This window comes from Melanerpes formicivorus, unplaced genomic scaffold, assembly GCF_026170545.1.
Source record: "Melanerpes formicivorus ecotype bairdi unplaced genomic scaffold, bMelFor1.0.p_v2 SCAF_117, whole genome shotgun sequence".
Lineage (NCBI taxonomy): Eukaryota > Metazoa > Chordata > Aves > Piciformes > Picidae > Melanerpes > Melanerpes formicivorus.
Window position 1 is genome coordinate 1,384,722 of NW_027142469.1, and position 19,354 is coordinate 1,404,075.

General features: G+C 56.1%; 1 long non-coding RNA gene across 3 annotated transcripts; it reads left to right on the forward strand.

The window, feature by feature from the left end:
• The first annotated feature begins 10,373 nt into the window (after nucleotides 1-10,373).
• LOC137456144 (uncharacterized) lies at nucleotides 10,374-19,148 on the forward strand. Of its 3 annotated transcripts, XR_010990966.1 has the most exons (5): nucleotides 10,374-10,459; nucleotides 12,065-13,039; nucleotides 13,354-13,449; nucleotides 14,188-15,260; nucleotides 15,645-16,305. It is a non-coding gene; the product is annotated as an uncharacterized lncRNA (long non-coding RNA). The 3 variants fall into 3 exon arrangements; XR_010990967.1 differs by lacking the exons at nucleotides 10,374-10,459; nucleotides 15,645-16,305 and adding an exon at nucleotides 18,878-19,148 and having other exon boundaries at nucleotides 11,678-13,039; XR_010990965.1 differs by lacking the exon at nucleotides 10,374-10,459 and having other exon boundaries at nucleotides 11,678-13,039.
• Nucleotides 19,149-19,354: the final 206 nt, after the last annotated feature.

The window sequence follows — 19,354 nt, forward strand, 5'->3', positions numbered from 1 at the left end:
CATCCGGTTTGCTGACAGAGGGTGTGGGGTTTGTGGGGCCCGGCAGCGAGACTTTTCCAAAGAGGAGCTCTTCAGGGCAGCTCCAAGGTTAGGTTTGGATTCTCCTGGAGTCGCACACAGAACGAGTCTCACGATTCCAGTGGTCTCATTTCATAGCTGCATTTTCTTCTCTCTGCCTAGGTGACAGGACGACCTCACTAATGAAGAGAGATAGCCTGAGCTCTGCAGGAACCTTGAACCCAAGCAGCCAGTGCCTTCTGTGAGTACAAGCTGTCCTTGCTCAACGTGGAAGTAGTTGAGAGCTGAAGCCAGACCATACCTTAATTCCCTCAGCTTCCTCTTCTGCAGATTAAACAGTCCCAGTTCCTTCAGCCACTCCTCCTAAGGCTTGTTATCCAGACCCCTCACCAGCTTTGTGGCCCTTCTCTGGACTCGCTCTCTCACAAGGGGTGTCCTGGGGAACACCACTCGTGCCCGGCCGGCCACCGGCTGGGTTTAACTCTGTTCCCCACCGCTCTTGGGGCCCAGCCATCCATCCTGTTCTGCTGTCCAGCAGTCCCTTTGAAAAACAATCCATCTGAAAAAAGAAGTAGCAGAGAAGGAAAGCTGAAGCTGCAAGGATTGCAGTCCCCTCAGTTCTGGTTGTAGCCAGGTGGGGGTTGGTCTCTTCTCCCAGGCAAGCAGCACCAGAACAAGAGGACACAGTCTCAAGCTGTGCCAGGGGAGGTTTAGGCTGAATGTTAGGAAGTGGTTTACAGCTTGGCCGAAGACTCTTCTGATCCCTGTCTTCTGGTCGTGACCAGCAGCGTGCACGGGTGGCCAAGAAGGCCACTGGCAACCTGGCCAATATCAGGAACAGTGTGGCCAGCAGGAGCAGGGAGGTCATTCTGCCCCTGCACTTGGCACTGGTTAGGGCACACCTTGAGTCCCGTGTCCAGTTCTGGGCCCCTCCGTTTAAGCAAGACGTTGAGTTGCTGGAAGGAGTCTGGAGAAGGGCAACAAAGCTGGGGAGGGGTTTGGAGCACAGGCCTGTGAGGAGAGGCTGAGGGAGCTGGGGTTGCTTAGCCTGGAGAAGAGGAGGCTCAGGGGAGACCTTCTTGCTCTCTGCAACTCCCTGAAGGGAGGTTGTAGCCAGGTGGGGGTTGGTCTCTTCTTCCAGGCAAGCAGCACCAGAACAAGAGGACACAGTCTCAAGCTGTGGCAGGGGAGGTTTAGGCTAGAGGTTAGGAAGAGGTTCTGCACAGAGAGAGTGATTGCCCATTGGAATGGGCTGCCCAGGGAGGTGGTGGAGTCACCATCTTTGGAGGTGTTCATGAGGAGACTGGATAGGGTGCTTGGTTGCATGGTTTAGTTGATTAGGTGGTGTTGGATGATAGGTTGGACACGATGATCTTGAAGGTCTCTTCCAACCTGGTCCGGTCCATTCCATTCCATCACCATCTAATCAACTAAACCACGGCACTGAGTGCCTCATCCAGTCTCTTTCTAAACACTTCCAGTGATGGTGACTCCACCACCTCCCTGGGCAGCACATTCCAAAGGCCAATCTCTCTTTCAACCTGCTCTATTCTATTCTATGAAGACCTTCTTCCTAACATCCAGGTTTAATTGGTGAGAGCAACAGACTTGGTTGCTGCCACCCGCTGCTAAGGGGTCTGAGTGGCCCCCTAATGGGGTTTGGAGGCAGGTAAAGGTTTCTTTTGGCATGTGAAGGGGTTTTGTGGGCATCTAGAAGGGGTGTGGAGCCCCCTGAAAGGGTCTGGGATAGTGTCAGGGGGTTCTGGGCTGGTCTACCAGCGGGTCTGGGGACATTAGAAGCGTCTGGGGGTACCTAAAACAGATCTGGGCGTATCAGATGGGGGGTTTGGGTGCATCCAAAGGGGTTTTGTGGGTATCTAAGTTGGGGAGTCTGGGGGGGTCCTGAAGGAGTTGGGGGGTTCTCCTCAAGCTATGAGCAGACACACAGACAGTTGTTAACGGACTTTCTTTGATCATTCCAGGACTGGTGTGCTGGGACTGGCAGGATCTTCCTGAGCTGTCCACGTACAGTTTCTGTCGACACTCTTCAGCTCGTACATCCGGTTTGCTGACAGAGGGTGTGGGGTTTGTGGGGCCCGGCAGCGAGACTTTTCCAAAGAGGAGCTCTTCAGGGCAGCTCCAAGGTTAGGTTTGGATTCTCCTGGAGTCGCACACAGAACGAGTCTCACGATTCCAGTGGTCTCATTTCATAGCTGCATTTTCTTCTCTCTGCCTAGGTGACAGGACGACCTCACTAATGAAGAGAGATAGCCTGAGCTCTGCAGGAACCTTGAACCCAAGCAGCCAGTGCCTTCTGTGAGTACAAGCTGTCCTTGCTCAACGTGGAAGTAGTTGAGAGCTGAAGCCAGACCATACCTTAATTCCCTCAGCTTCCTCTTCTGCAGATTAAACAGTCCCAGTTCCTTCAGCCACTCCTCCTAAGGCTTGTTATCCAGACCCCTCACCAGCTTTGTGGCCCTTCTCTGGACTCGCTCTCTCACAAGGGGTGTCCTGGGGAACACCACTCGTGCCCGGCCGGCCACCGGCTGGGTTTAACTCTGTTCCCCACCGCTCTTGGGGCCCAGCCATCCATCCTGTTCTGCTGTCCAGCAGTCCCTTTGAAAAACAATCCATCTGAAAAAAGAAGTAGCAGAGAAGGAAAGCTGAAGCTGCAAGGATTGCAGTCCCCTCAGTTCTGGTTGTAGCCAGGTGGGGGTTGGTCTCTTCTCCCAGGCAAGCAGCACCAGAACAAGAGGACACAGTCTCAAGCTGTGCCAGGGGAGGTTTAGGCTGAATGTTAGGAAGTGGTTTACAGCTTGGCCGAAGACTCTTCTGATCCCTGTCTTCTGGTCGTGACCAGCAGCGTGCACGGGTGGCCAAGAAGGCCACTGGCAACCTGGCCAATATCAGGAACAGTGTGGCCAGCAGGAGCAGGGAGGTCATTCTGCCCCTGCACTTGGCACTGGTTAGGGCACACCTTGAGTCCCGTGTCCAGTTCTGGGCCCCTCCGTTTAAGCAAGACGTTGAGTTGCTGGAAGGAGTCTGGAGAAGGGCAACAAAGCTGGGGAGGGGTTTGGAGCACAGGCCTGTGAGGAGAGGCTGAGGGAGCTGGGGTTGCTTAGCCTGGAGAAGAGGAGGCTCAGGGGAGACCTTCTTGCTCTCTGCAACTCCCTGAAGGGAGGTTGTAGCCAGGTGGGGGTTGGTCTCTTCTTCCAGGCAAGCAGCACCAGAACAAGAGGACACAGTCTCAAGCTGTGGCAGGGGAGGTTTAGGCTAGAGGTTAGGAAGAGGTTCTGCACAGAGAGAGTGATTGCCCATTGGAATGGGCTGCCCAGGGAGGTGGTGGAGTCACCATCTTTGGAGGTGTTCATGAGGAGACTGGATAGGGTGCTTGGTTGCATGGTTTAGTTGATTAGGTGGTGTTGGATGATAGGTTGGACACGATGATCTTGAAGGTCTCTTCCAACCTGGTCCGGTCCATTCCATTCCATCACCATCTAATCAACTAAACCACGGCACTGAGTGCCTCATCCAGTCTCTTTCTAAACACTTCCAGTGATGGTGACTCCACCACCTCCCTGGGCAGCACATTCCAAAGGCCAATCTCTCTTTCAACCTGCTCTATTCTATTCTATGAAGACCTTCTTCCTAACATCCAGGTTTAATTGGTGAGAGCAACAGACTTGGTTGCTGCCACCCGCTGCTAAGGGGTCTGAGTGGCCCCCTAATGGGGTTTGGAGGCAGGTAAAGGTTTCTTTTGGCATGTGAAGGGGTTTTGTGGGCATCTAGAAGGGGTGTGGAGCCCCCTGAAAGGGTCTGGGATAGTGTCAGGGGGTTCTGGGCTGGTCTACCAGCGGGTCTGGGGACATTAGAAGCGTCTGGGGGTACCTAAAACGGAGCTGGGCGTATCAGATGGGGGGTTTGGGTGCATCCAAAGGGGTTTTGTGGGCATCTAAGTTGGGGAGTCTGGGGGGGTCCTGAAGGAGTTGGGGGGTTCTCCTCAAGCTATGAGCAGACACACAGACAGTTGTTAACGGACTTTCTTTGATCATTCCAGGACTGGTGTGCTGGGACTGGCAGGATCTTCCTGAGCTGTCCACGTACAGTTTCTGTCGACACTCTTCAGCTCGTACATCCGGTTTGCTGACAGAGGGTGTGGGGTTTGTGGGGCCCGGCAGCGAGACTTTTCCAAAGAGGAGCTCTTCAGGGCAGCTCCAAGGTTAGGTTTGGATTCTCCTGGAGTCTCACACAGAACGAGTCTCACGATTCCAGTGGTCTCATTTCATAGCTGCATTTTCTTCTCTCTGCCTAGGTGACAGGACGACCTCACTAATCAAGAGAGAGAGCCTGAGCTCTGCAGGAACCTTGAACCCAAGCAGCCAGTGCCTTCTGTGAGTACAAGCTGTCCTTGCTCAACGTGGAAGTAGTTGAGAGCTGAAGCCAGACCATACCTTAATTCCCTCAGCTTCCTCTTCTGCAGATTAAACAGTCCCAGTTCCTTCAGCCACTCCTCCTAAGGCTTGTTATCCAGACCCCTCACCAGCTTTGTGGCCCTTCTCTGGACTCACTCTCTCACAAGGGGTGTCCTGGGGAACACCACTTGTGCCCGGCCGGCCACCGGCTGGGTTTAACTCTGTTCCCCAGCGCTCTTGGGGCCCAGCCATCCATCCTGTTCTGCTGTCCAGCAGTCCCTTTGAAAAACAATCCATCTGAAAAAAGAAGTAGCAGAGAAGGAAAGCTGAAGCTGCAAGGATTGCAGTCCCCTCAGTTCTGGTTGTAGCCAGGTGGGGGTTGGTCTCTTCTCCCAGGCAAGCAGCACCAGAACAAGAGGACACAGTCTCAAGCTGTGCCAGGGGAGGTTTAGGCTGGATGTTAGGAAGAAGGTCTTCATAGAATAGAATAGAGCAGGTTGAAAGAGAGATTGGCCTTTGGAATGTGCTGCTCAGGGAGGTGGTGCCCAGGGAGTCACCATCACTGGAAGTGTTTAGAAAGAGACTGGATGAGGCACTCAGTGCCGTGGTTTAGTTGATTAGATGGTGTTGGAATGGAATGGAACGGAATAGAATAGAATAGACCAGACCGAGTTGGAAGAGACCTTCAAGATCATCGTGTCCAACCTATCATCCAACACCACCTAATCAACTAAACCAAGCAACCAGGCACCCTATCCAGTCTCCTCCTGAACACCTCCAAAGATGGTGACTCCACCACCACCCTGGGCAGCCCATTCCAATGGGCCATCACTCTCTCCGTGCAGAACCTCTTCCTAACCTCTAGCCTAAACCTCCCCTGGTGCAGCCTGAGACTGTGTCCTCTTGCTGGGCCTGGTGATGATCAAAGTTCTTTTCCAAGCTGCTTACTCCTGTTTGGTTTTATTCTCCTGCATGAATTGTCAGTTCAAAGCACTCGAGAGAAATGGTGTGATGGCTGTGCTGCCAAGCATCAGACTGGGGACCGAAAGACAACCTCCTGTGGATCGATGTACCGGGATATTCCAGGAACCTCTGTGCTGCCACAGACCTGGACTTAAACTCGTTCCAGATGCCGCGGTGTGTTCCGCATGACAATCGCACTCGGCACGTGAAGAGTGGCCAAGAGACTTCCCTTGTTACCTTTGTGGAAGGCTTTTGTGTGTCCCCCGGCCCCGGGGGCCGTGTTCCTCTCGGGCAGGCTGCGGACGAGGCTGCCCTCGGCAGCAGGCGTGCCGCAAGCGGAGCGGCGAAGCTGTGTTCCTGGCAGTTCTCTCTCCGCCTGGATCAGGACGAAGGTGCCGGCCGACAAGGACTTGCACTGACACAGGGTCAGAGAGCTGAGAGCACCAAAGGGTTTAATTGGTGAGAGCAACAGACTTGGTTGCTGCCACCTGCTGCTAAGTGGCCCCCACGTGGGGTTTGGAGGCAGGTAAAGGTTTCTTTTGGCGTGTGAAGGGGTTTTGTGGGCATCTAGAAGGGGTGTGGAGCCCCCTGAAAGGGTCTGGGATAGTGTCAGGGGGTTCTGGGCTGGTCCACCAGCGGGTCTGGGGACATTGGAAGCATCTGGGGGTACCTAAAGTGGAGCTGGGTGTTTCAGATGGGGGGTTTGGGTGCAACCAAAGGGGTTTTGTGGGCATCTAAGTTGGAGAATCTGTGGGGGTCCTGAAGGAGTTGGGGGGTTCTCAGTGAGGTTTTGGAGTCTCTATGGAGTCCCTGTTGTATCTTGGGTCTGCTGTGGGATTGGTAGTGACTGGGTGCTCCGGTTTTGGTGGCTCCAGGGCAGCAGGTACCCACAGGGCTGTGCCTTGCTTTATGTTCCCCAGCTGTGGGCCAAGCAGGAGCCCCAGGGGAAGGGAATTTCAGCATGTGGCGGGTGATAGTGGAGGCGACTTCCTGACAAAATGGCTTTGGGGGTTTGGTTAGGTCTTGTTTTTATGGTTGACTCACTCTTGCTTTCTTTCCTTTTTTTTCAGGGAGCTTAACTGCTTTGCCTGAGGACCAGTTGCAGATTTGTATTCGGCCTCAGCCACAAGCCCTGACACGGAGCGGGGTGCTTTGGTGTCAGAATGTGGAGCTGTTGGAAACCCAATTGCTCACTGAAAAAAAGAAAAGGAATAATTTGTCATAAAAAAATCCCCACAGTTCCTGTAAGCTTTCGAGTTCCTACTTAATAATATAAAGCAGTTTGTGGTTTGGTTGGTTTGGTTTTTTTCTTGTTGTGCTGCAAAGATTTTGATAGGAATTTCTAGGTATTAACTACAGCCAGAGCAAGCCTCTACTTGCCCTGGGAACGCAGTGAAAACCTTTTGGGAATTGGTTCTGCTCTGTTACTCCTCAAGCTATGAGCAGACACACAGGCAGTTGTTAACAGAGTTTCTTTGTGCATTCCAGGTCTGGTGTGTTCAGACCGGCAGGATCTTCCTGGGCCATCCGATTACGGTTTCCGTTGACACTTTTCAGCCCTTACATCCGGTTTGCCGACAGAGGACGTTGGTTTGTGGGCCCTGGCAGCGACACTTTTCCAAAGAGGAGCTCTAAGGCCAGCTGCAAGGTTAGGTTTGGATTCTCCTGGGGTGCCTGTGCTTGAAAGCCCCCCAGAGGCCGTGCAGAGTGGTGCTCGCAGTAGCTCTGTGCAAGTCTGCCGTGGGCTCAGGAGGCCAGTATCTAGAGAGAGGGAAGGACAGGGACACTTCTAAGACAGTTTTAAAGAAATAATTATGAGAAGAGGCAAATTAATTCTGGGGACTCATGTGATATATCTGTTCAAGAGAAAAAAAAATGAAGGAGGTTTCTGACCATAACCAGGCTGACAAAGCACAGTAATGTGGTTTCCTATGGGATTCAACTCCTCCTGCATTGCACAGGACACTTCAACAGCTGTCCTGACAAGCTCTAAGTAATGAACTTAATCCACCCTGTGCGAGCAATGGGGCAAAAGATTACAAAATCCATGTATGCAGTTGAGATGTGTTACGTTGGGACGCCCAGGATACAGCTCATCAAGCTCTCCTAGTGTTTAGACGCAAGATGGAAGAAGGAAGGGGGAAGACAGAGCAGAAGGTCTATTTAAATATGAAACTCCTAGGCTGAAAGAAAAGAAAAACATTTTAAAGAGCACTCAGTGAGACTCTGTCACCAGCATAGCTAATCACAGAATCACTGAGTGTTAGGGGTTGGAAGGGACCCCAAAATAGCATCCGGTCCAACCCCTGTGCCAGTGCAGGATCACCTGGGGCGGGTTTTGAATGTCTCCAGAGACTCCACTAACTCTCTGGGCAGCCTGCTCCAGGGCTCTGGCACACACAGTGAAAAGGTTTTCCCTTCTGTTCCTGTGGAACTTCCTCCTTTTATTCGTCGGACGCAGCGAAGCCGCTGGGTCGTGTTGCTGCGGCAAGGTGACCCACCCTGTAGTTCAGGGCCTGGGTCTGTGCCTTCATGGCAGCCTGTTCCCTTGGCACCCTGTCAGCTTAACAGCCCTGTGCTCGGGGCCTGTGTGACGAGTTGTGGAGCCCTCCATCCCCCTTCTGTCCCCAGCAGCAGCCCAAGGTCCCTGTAAGCAGGGCTGGGGAGGCTGCTTTAGGCAGCTAACAGGAACCAACCTTGCCTGGCCCTTAGGGGGCTGAGGTCAGTCCCTGGGCTCCTGAAGAGGTGGTGTTGCGCTGCTGCCAGGAGGGCCGGCCCGTAGGTGGGGCACGGGCCAGAGCCTGTGGCTCTCTGTGGGGCTTTTTGGGAGTGCTGCTGAGGCCTCACTCTGTCCTGTTGGCATCCTTTGTCAGGGTAGCCAGATCCTAGGCCTGATGTCTATCGTTAGCTCAATCGCAGAATTTGCTCGTCTGCTGTTCCTGTCCGTAAATTTTTGCCAGTGCTTCTGTAATAAAAAGGTTTTTATTTCTCCTGTAACTTGCAAGCTGGTGACCTCCTTAGGAGCACCACTGTGTTGTTCACAAAGTTCTTTGCTGTTGCAAAGCTGGGAGAAGTGTGAGGTTCAGCTGATGAAGTTTCTCTCTTTAGGGGTGTCTGCTCAGCCGTCCTCTTCCTGGATCTCGGAGCTTTGTCTCTCCCTGTTTGCGGTGCCCCGACAAGGACTTGTGCCGACACATCCTCGGGAAGCTGAAACCACCAAAGGGTTTAATGGGTGAGAGCAAAGCTCAGCTGTGTGCTGAAGCTGCAAACCTTGCCCAGAAGGCTGTCCCCGGCTCGGGGTGATAAAAAGAACAGGAGCGTAGCCGCTCGGCTGTCTTTCCTTCTGTGATGCCACAGCGGGGTGGGCGAGGATACAGCAGAGGAGCAGTGAGGGAGGGGTGAGGGCAGCCTCCCACAAAGGCTGCTTGCAGACCTGAAATGCCAAATGTTTGAAATGCCAGGACGTTCTTGGAGGGGAGGGAAAGCCCCGGGCAAGTGTAAGAGTGAGTGTGAGGTGTTCCAGCCGAGGAACAGCGGTGCTGCTTATTGAGAGATTGCAGAAGGGCAGTGATTTGTGTGCAGAAAGGCCTTGACGTGACCCCCCTCTGTTCTGTAGAAAAGCTTCTAGAGGAGAAAAGCACATCCTGAGCAGAGCCACGGGGGGGTGTGGGGTGTGGTTTGAAGCAGAAATAGCAACTGTCTCTCAATTAAAACAGTGGATTGTCTTTCGTGTGTGTGTGTGGTGTGCTGTTTTTTCATTGACTGGAAAAAGCTCTGCAGGGAGACCAGCTGATCTGCTCCCGAGGCACAGCAGCACCGGACCTGCTGAGCGCTGGGGGCCTGTTAAGGAGGGTCTGCTGTCATCTGAAGTGGGCTTGGGGGTATGAAAGGGGAATTTGGGGGCATGTGAAGGGTTCTGGGAGCATCTAGAGGTGTCTGGGGACCTCTGGAGGGGCTCCTGGGTCATGTCTGGAGGGTCAGGGAGGAGTGGGGGGGGTCTGTGCCTCAGTGTGGTTTCGGGGTCTCTGTGTCAGGTCCCCACAGCGTGTGGGTTGCTGTGTGGCACTGCTGGAGTCTCGGTGTCCCTAGCGCCCCTGGCTCTTCTGCTCACTGCTCCCACCTTGTGGGCACGGCCAGGTACTGCTTGCTGTCGCCTGCTGCCAAGGGTGTGAGTGGCCTCTGCAGGGAGGCGCAGAGAGGTATTCTGGGGCGTCTAGAGGGGCTTTGTGGGCATCGAGAGGTGTCTGGCGGCCTCTGGAGGGTCTCCGGGGGGGTCTCTGGAGGGTCCTGAAGCAGCTGAGGGGGCGGGGAGTGGTGGTGTTGTGTTAGAGGTCTCGGGGGGGTTCCAGGGTTTGGGGTCCCGCAGGATTGGGGTGGTCTCACCCCGGTATTGGGTGTCCTGCAGTCCCAGGGTCCCCCAGCCACATCTCCCCCGGCATCTCAAGGCGAGCTGCGAGCACCTCAAGGGCCTTAGAGGGTGAGAAAGGAGGGCTGGGGGCATGTAGACGGAAGTGAGGGCACCAAGACGGCACCGTCCTCCCCGTGACAGCGCCTGCCCTTCCCAAGATGGCGTCGCCCTCCCCGTGACAGCGCCTGCCCTTTCCAAGATGGCGTCGCCCTCCCCGTGACAGCGCCTGCCCTTCCCAAGATGGCGCCGCCCTCGCCCCGTCGGCTCCGACCTAGCCAGCGTAATCCTCGTCCCCTCTGCTTTCTCCGCTCCGCATCAGCTCAGTGTGGACTCTGCTGCTCTCTGGAGTTGCTCTGTGCCTGCTGCAGGACTCTGCTATGGGTCTGAGGGTGGGCGGCAGCGAGGGGGGGGGGCGAGAAACACCAGCAGCGAGGGGGGGGGGGTGGGTGTCGATTTGCCGCGGTCGGGAGCAGTCTGCTCCCAGTTCACGAGCTGTTCTCCTGTCTCTCCCAGCTCTTGCAGGCTGACCCCAATGCCCTCAGACTCGCCCAGCGATCCCAGGGTGAACCCAGCAGCACCCAGACTCGCCCAGCGATCGTCACGTGATTAGGGGCCGCGCAAAGGAGGGGCGGGGAGCAGAGAAAGCGGCGGCGGCGCTGTGAGGGGATAGGAAAGGGAAGGGGTGGGAAGGGAGCTAGAGGGGAGGGGGAGCGGGGAAGAGCGCGCAGGTTACGTCACTGGAGGCGGGGCTAGCGGGTGGCAATAGAATGCCTAAGCGAGGGGGCGGGAACGAGAGGGCAGCTGCGTCACAAGGGGGTGGGGTTTGAGTGAAATAGGATGGTTATGGAGGGGGCGCGGAAAGGGCTGAGGGAGGTTGCAGGAGGTGGGACTGGAGGACTGGAGGCGGGGCTGGAGAGCGACAATTGGATGGCTATAGGAGGGGGCGGGGCTGGAGGAGGGCAGCAGGATGGCTATGATGGGGATGGGAATAGCGCAGGCTATGTCACGGGGGGCGTGGCCTGAGCAGCTGGGGCAGAGAGGCGATGGCTGCTGATTACGTCAGAGCAAGGGGGCGGAGCGCCCAGGCGGGAGTGGGGAGGAGGGCACCAGGGCTGCCCCGCGCGGTGACATCAGAGAGTGGAGTGGGGCCGCGGGGAGCGCGGGAAAGGGAGAATGGGAGGGGAGAGGAGGAGGAGGGGTGGGAGGGACAGGCTGGGGGGGGGGTCATTAGTGGCCACCGTAGCTCATTAGTGGCCACCCAAGCTCGATACTGATCCAGACTCGTTCAGACTGGTCCAAACCGGTCCAGACCGGTCCAAACCCGTCCAAGCCGGTCCAGACTGGTCCAGACCGGTCCAAGCCGGTCCAGACCGGTCCAGACTGGTCCAGACTGGTCCAGACCGGTCCAAGCCGGTCCAAACCGGTCCAAACCGGTCCAAACCGGTCCAAGCCGGTCCAGACTGGTCCAGACCGGTCCAGACCGGTCCAGACCGGTCCAAGCCGGTCCAAGCCGGTCCAAACCGGTCCAAACCGGTCCAGACAGGTCCAAACCGGTCCAAACCGGTCCAAGCCGTCCAGACTGGTCCAGACCGGTCCAAACCGGTCCAAGCCGGTCCAGACCGGTCCAGACTGGTCCAAACCGGTCCAGACCGGCCCAAACCGGCCCAAGCCGGTCCAAACTGGTCCAGACCGGTCCAAACTGGTCCAGACCGGTCCGGACCGGTCGAAACCGGTCCAGACCGGTCCAAACCGGTCCAAACCGGTCCAAGCCGGTCCAGACCGGTCCAGACTGGTCCAAACCGGTCCAGACTGGTCCTGACCAGTCCAAACTGGTCCAAGCCGGTCCAGACCGGTCCAGACAGGTCTAAACCGGTCTGGACTGGTCGAAACCGCTTGAAACTGGTCCAGACCAGTCCAAACTGGTCCAAAACACTCCAGACTGGTCCAAACCGGTCCAAACCAGTCTACACTGGTCCAAACTGATCCATACTGTTCCAAACTGGTCCAAAATGGTCCAGACCGGTCCAGACTGGTCCAAACCGGTCCAGACTGGTCCAAACTGGTCCAGACCGGTCCAGACTGGTCTAGCCCTGGCTCCATACTGGTACATACTGGTACATACTGGTCCCCCCTCTCTTCCTCTCTCCTCCCTTCCCCTTCCTTATTCCTTTCCCACCCTCCCCTCCCCTTTTGCCTCCCACCCCTAATCCCTTTCCCGCCTTTGCGCTTCCCCTCCCTCCTATTGGCCGCACCGCGCCAGAAGCTCCCTCCCCCTTTTAGCTTGGTGGGGGGAGGGGGCATGGCCAGCCACCCGCCTCCGCTTCACTTTCTTCCTCCCTTATTTGGGGGGGTGGCGTGGCCAGCCCCCCACCTTGCTTCTTCACTCCCCCTCCCTTTGTGGGTGTGGCCAGCCGCCCTCGTCCGTTTCACTCTCCCTCCCTTATTTGGGAGGGGGCGTGGCCAGCCAGTCCCATCGCAGTGCACTCCCAGTCCTTCGCATTCTCTCCCAGTTCCTTCCCATTCCCATTCCACTACACCCAGTTCCTCCCTGTCCTTTCCCACTCCCTTTCCAAAACCCTTCCAGTGCCCTCCCAGTCCCTTCACTGTTCCCTACCAATTCCCTCCCAGTTTCCTCCCACTCCCTCCCAGTCCCCTCCAATTTCACTCAGGTCCTCCCAGTTCCCTCCAAGTCCCCTTCCAGTTTGACCCAGGCCCTTCCCAGTTCCTTCCCAGTCCCCTCCCATCCCTCCCATTCCCTACCACTGCCCTCCCTGTCAATCCCAGTCCACCCAAGCCCCTAACAGTCCATCCCAGTCCCTTTCATTCCCTTCCCAGTTCACTCAGTCCCATCCCAATCCCCTCCCTGTCCCTTTCCTGTCCCTTCCCAATCCCCTTACTGTCCCATGCCACTCCATCCCAGTCCCTGCCGGTCCCTCCCAGTCCATTCCCACTATGTCCCCTCCCTGTCCCTCCAAGTCCCCTACCATACTGTCCCACTCCCTTCCCAGTCCCCTCCCAGTCCCTCCCTGTTTATTCCTGTCCCTCCCAGTACCTCCCAATCCCTTCTAGTCCTATCCCAGTATGGGAGGAGACCAGTAGGGACCAGGAGGCACTGGGAGACATGCCTGGACCAGCTGGAGGCATTGCTGGAGCCCTGGGAGACAACTGGAAGCAGCAGGAACTCAACTGGGAGCACTGGGAACAACTGGGAGACAACTGGGAGAGCACTGGGAGCACTGTGAGTATCTCCACATAACCCCCAGTGCCCCCCTCAGCCCCTCCAGACCTCCTCAAAGTCTTTCCAGAGTCTCTGAGTTCTTCCCAGTGCCATTCAGAGCCCTTCCCAGTACCTCCCAGTTGACCCTTAGAATTTTCCCAGTGCCCCCTCACTCTCCCCCAGTAACCCTCCCCGCCCCAGATCCTTCCACAGCCTCCCAGTCCTTCCCAGTACTGTCCTGAGACCCTCCCAGTGCCTCCCAGTCCTTTCCCAGTCTGGGAGGGAGCTGGCAGGGGCTGAGAGGCACTGGGAAGGACTGGGAGCCATACCTGCAGCACCTGGAGTCAGTTCTGGAGCCCTGGGAGACAACTGGAAGCAGCAGGAACTCAACTGGGAGCACTGGGAGGAACTGGGAGAGCACTGGGAGCACTGTGAGTATCTCCTCATGACCCCCAGTGCCCCCCTGAGCCCCTCCAGACCCCCCCAGAGTCATTCCACAGTCTCTGAGTTCTTCCCAGTGCCATTCAGAGCCCTTCCCAGTACCTCCCAGTTAACCCTTATAGTTCTCCAGTGCCCCCTCACTCCCCCCAGTAACCCTCCCCCCCCAGATCTTTTCACAGCCTCCCAGTACCTCCCAGTGCCCCCCCAGAGCCCTTAACAGCCTCCCTGTCCTTTACAGTACTGTCCTGAGCCCTTTCCAATTCCCTCCCTGATCCATCCCACTCCATCCCAGTCCCTTCCAACTCTTTTCCCTTCCCATTCCCTTCTTAGTTCCCTCCCACTCCCCTCCCACTGGCTCCCCACTCCCCTCCCAGTCCCGTCGCAGTGCACTCCCAGTCCTTCCCAGTCTCTCCCAGTTCCCTCCCATTCCAGTACACCCAGTTCCTCCCTGTCCTTTCCCACTCCCATCCCAGTCTCTTCCCAGTGCCCCCCAGTCCATCCCAGCCCCTCCCAGTTCCTCCCATTCCATCCCAGTCCCTTCACAGTCCCCAACCAGTCCCTTCCCCATCCCTTTCCAGTACCCTCCCAGTTCTACCTGCACTACCTGGCAAGAGCCCTGGTGGACAATTGGAAGCAGTAGCATCCCCACTGGGAGACAACTGGGAGCACTGGGAGCATGACCCAGGAATTCCCAGTGCCCCCCTCAGTCCCCCATTTCCCTCCCACAGCCCTTTACAGCCTCCCAGTCCATCCCATTTTCTCCTACACCTTTCCCAGTCTGGGAGGAGACTGGTAGGGGCTGGAAGTTTCTGGGAGAGTCTGGGAGCCATACCTGCAGCAGCTGGAGTCAGACCTGGAGCCCTGGGAGACAACTGGAAGCAGCAGGAACCCAACTGGGACAAAACTGGGAGACAGCTGTGAAAGTCCCCTCCCAGTCCCTGCCAGTCCCTCCCAGTCCATTCCCACTATGTCCCCTCCCTGTCCCTCCATGTCCCCTCCCACACTGTCCCACTCCCTTCCCAGTCCCTCCCTGTTTATTCCTGTCCCTCCCAGTACCTCCCAATCCCTTCTAGTCCTATCCCAGTATGGGAGGAGACCAGTAGGGACCAGGAGGCACTGGGAGACATGCCTGGACCAGCTGGAGGCATTGCTGGAGCCCTGGGACACAACTGGAAGCAGCAGGAACCCAACTGGGAGCACTAGGGGTCCCTGGGAGGAACTGGGAGAGCACTGGGAGTATCTCCCCATGACCCCCAGTGCCCCCCTCAGCCCCTCCAGACCGCCCCAAAGTCTTTCCACAGTCTCTGAGTTCTTCCCAGTGCCATGTAGAGCCCTTCCCAGTACCTCCCAGTTAACCCTTAGACTTCCCCAGTGCCCCCTCACTCCCCCCACAGTAACCCTCCCCTCCCAGAGTCCTTTCACAGCCTCCCAGTACTCCCCACTACCTCCCAGTACCTTCCAGTAACCCCCAGTGCCCCCCTGAGCCCTCCCAGTTCCACCGAGGAAGTCCTTCCACAGCCTCCCAGTGACCCTCTGTACCCCACTGAGCATCCCCAATTCCCCCCCAGAGTCCTTCCACAGTTTCCCAGTACCTCCCCACTACTGTCCTGAGCCCCTCCCAGTCCGTTCCCAGTCTGGGAGGAGGCTGGCAGGGGCTGAGAGGCACTGGGAGGGACTGGGAGCCATACCTGCAGCACCTGGAGTCAGTTCTGGAGCCCTGGGATACAACTGAAAGCATCAGGAACTCAACTGGGAGCACTGGGAGGAACTGGGAGACAACTGCGAGAGCACTGGGAGCACTGTGAGTATCTCCCCATAACCCCCAGTGACCCCTTCACCCCCTGCAGACTGCCCCAAAGTCTCTCCACAGTCTCTGAGTTTTTCCCAGTGCCATTCAGAGCCCTTCCCAGTACCTCCCAGTTAACCCTTATAGTTCTCCAGTGCCCCCTCACTCCCCCCCAGTAACTCTCCACCCTCAGAGTCCTTCCACAGCCTCCCAGTACCTTCTAGTACTTCCCAGTAACCCCCAGTTCCTCCTAGTACCTCCCAGTCTCACATAATCAACCAGGTTTGAAGAGACCTCAGATCTCATCAATTCCCTCCTATGTCTGCATCCCTATCCCCTCCTCACAATTAAACCGTGGCTCCAGGTGCCACATCCAGTTCTTTTTTGGAACATCTCCAGGGATGGGGACTCCACCACCTCCCTGGGCAGCACATTCCAATGGCCAGTTCCTCTTTCTGGGATGAACTTTGTCCTCACCTCTAGCTTAAACCTTCCCTGGCACAGCCTGAGACTGTGTCCTCTTGTTCTGGTACTGGGTGCCTGGGTGAACAGACCAAACCCCACCTGGCTACAATCTGCCCTCAGGTAGTTGTAGAGAGCAAGAAGGTCTCCCCTGAGCCTCCTCTTCTCCAGGCTAAGCAACCCCAGCTCCCTCAGCCTTGCCTCACAGGGCTGTGCTCCAGACCCCTCCCCAGCTTTGTTGCCCTTCTCTGGACACCTTCCAGCATCTCAACATCTTTCCTAAACTGAGGGGCCCAGGAACTGGACCCAGAACTCAAGGTGTGGCCTGACCAGTGCTGAGCACAGGGCAGAATGACCTCCCTGCTCCTGCTGGCCACACTGTTCCTGATGCAGGCCAGGATGTATTTGGCATTCTTGGCCACCTGGGCACACTGCTGGCTCATGTTCAGCTGGTGTCAACCAGCACCCTCAGGTCCCTTTCTGCCTGGTTCCTCTCCAGCTAGTCTGACCCCAGCCTGTAGCAATGCCTGGGGTTGTTGTGGTAATGTGTAGAACCTGGCACTTGGATGTGTTCAATATCATGCCCTTGGACTCTGCCTGGAGGAAAGCAGAAAGTATCTATGGAAGGTTTCAGGACAGGAAAGAACAACAGGCTGCTGACGACGGAAGAACGGTCTGATGATAAAGAAGAGCTGACTGCAGTAAACAGCCTGAAGCACGAGACAGAAGGACGCTCGCCTCCGTGCCAGAGAAGCTCAACCTGCTATGGGATGAAGATAATAATGGAGAGCTGCATATCAAAGGAGAAAACTCAATTAGCAGCACTGGTGCAAGAATGCCAGGGAATTGCTTAGCCTGCTTGATTTTTCCTACATACACTGCTTGTTCTGTACCACTAAACAATTGCTGCTTCACCAACCAGGGAGTCCATGCATGCTTTCCAAACTCTGCCCATCTGTCCAGCCTGTCAGGGTCCCTCTGCTGAGCTCTCCTACCTTCCAGCAGATCAACTCCTGCCCCCAGCTTGGTGTCATCTGCAAAGTTATTGATGATGGACTCGATCCCCTCATCCAGATCATCAATAAAGATATTGAACAGGATGGGACCCAGCACTGATCCCTGGGGGACACCACTAGTGCCCGGCTGCCAGCTGCATGTGGCACCATTCACCACCACTCTCTGGGCCCAGGGCTCCAGCCAGTTCCTAACCCAGCACAGAGTGCTCCTGTCCAGGATGTGGGCTGTCAGCTCGGCCAGGAGTTTGTTGTGGCAGACAGTGTCAAAGGCCTTGCTGAAGTCCAGGCAGACTACATCCACAGCCTTCCCCACACCTACCAGGCAGTCACCTGGGCATAGAAGGAGATCTGGAGAGCTGGACCTACTTCAATGAAGAATTGTTGAAGCCTCAGGGACAGGCTGTGCCAATGTGCCAGAAGATGAGCCGCCGGGGCAGACGGCCAGCCTGGATGGTTCATGAACTTTTAATGGAACTGAGGGAAAAAAAGAGGGTGTATCACCTTTGGAAGCGAGGGGAGGCAACCCACAGAATGTTTAAGGATGTTGCTAGGTCTTGTAGGAAGAGAATTAGGGAGGCAAAAGCACACTTGGAGCTTAAACTGGCCTCTACTGTGAAGGACAACAAAAAGTCCTTCTATAAATACATTAATAGTAAGAGGAAGGGGAAGGAAAACCTCCACTCCTTGGTGGATACGGAGGGGAACATTGTAACCAAGGATAAGGAAAAGGCAGAGATACTTAACACCTTCTTTGCCTCAATTTTTACTAGAAGGGCAGAACGTCTTCCTGACAGCTGGCCTGCAGAGCTAGCAGAAGGAGCCAGGGAGCTGCACAGTTTCCCTATGTTCCATGAGGCGGTGGTTGGAACTCTCCTTAGCAGCTTGGATCCCCACAAGTCCATGGGACCAGATGGGATTCATCCTAGGGTGCTGAGAGAGCTGGCAGATGAGCTGGCCAAGCCACTCTCCAGCATTTTCCAGCAGTCCTGGCTCACTGGCGAGGTCCCAGAGGACTGGAAGCTGGCCAACGTGGTGCCCATCCATAAGAAGGGCCGGTTGGATGAGCCAGGGAATTACAGGCCTGTCAGCCTGACCTCAGTGCCAGGCAAGATCATGGAACAGGTCATCCTGAGTTCAATAACACAACACTTACAGGATGGCCAAGGGCTCAGGCCTAGCCAGCATGGATTTAGGAAGGGCAGGTCCTGCCTGACCAACCTGATCTCCTATGATCAGGTGACCTGCCTGGTGGATGTGGGGAAGCCTGTTGATGTAGTCTACCTGGACCTCAGCAAGGCCTTTGACACCGTCCCCCATAGCAAACTGCTGGCCAAGCTGTCAGCCCACGGCTTGGACGGGAGCACACTGCGATGGGTTAGGAACTGGCTGGAGGGCCGAGCCCAGAGAGTGGTGGTGAATGGTGCCACATCCAGCTGGCAGCCAGTCACTAGTGGTGTGCCCCAAGGATCAGTGCTGGGCCCTGTGCTCTTTAACATCTTTATTGATGATCTGGATGAGGGCATTGAGTCCATCATCAGTAAATTTGCTGACGACACCAAGCTGGGGGCAAGAGTTGATCTGCTGGAGGGTAGAGAGGCTTTGCAGAGAGACCTCGACAGGCTGGACAGATGGGCAGAGTCCAAGAGCATGAGATTGAACACATCCAAATGCCGGGTTCTGCACATTGGCCACAACAACCCCATGCAGTGCTACAGGCTGGGGTCAGAGTGGCTAGAGAGCAGCCAGGCAGAGAGGGACCTGGGGGTGCTGGTTGATGGTAGGCTTAACATGAGCCTGCAGTGTGCCCAGGCAGCCAAGAGGGCCAATGGCATCCTGGCCTGCATCAAGAACAGTGTGGCCAGCAGGAGCAGGGAGGTCATTCTGCCCCTGTACACTGCACTGGTTAGGCCACACCTCGAGTACTGTGTCCAGTTCTGGGCCCCTCAGTTTAGGAAGGAGGTTGACTTGCTGGAACGAGTCCAGAGAAGAGCAACAAAGTTGGTGAGGGGTTTGGAACACAAGCCCTATGAGGAGAGGCTGAGGGAGCTGGGGCTGCTTAGCCTGGAGAAGAGGAGACTCAGGGGTGACCTTATCACTCTCTACAACTACCTGAAGGGAGGTTGTAGACAGGCTGATGATGGTCTCTTCTCCCAGGCACCCAGTACCAGAACAAGAGGACACAGTCTCAGGCTGCGCCAGGGGAGGTTCCGGTTGGATGTTAGGAAGAAGTTCTATACAGAAAGAGTGATTGCGCTATGGAATGGGCTGCCCGGGGAGGTGGTGGAGTCGCCGTCATTGAAGGTGTTCAGAAGGAGACTTGACGGGGTGCTTGGTGCCATGGGTTAGCTGTTTGGGTGGGTTGGATTGGTTGATGGGTTGGACACGATGATCTTGAAGGTCTCTTCCAACCTGGTTTGGTTTATTCTAATAAAGGTTTATTCTAATCAGGTTGGTGAGGCAGGACCTGCCCCTCCCACCAAATCTTTGCTGGCTGGGCCTGAGCCCTTGCCCGTCCTGCAGGTTTGCTGTGATTGCCCCCAGGACGATCTGCTCCATAGTCTTGCCAGGCACTGAGGTCAGGCTTACAGGCCTGGAGTTCCCAGGTTCTTCCCTCCAGCCCTTCTCGTGAAT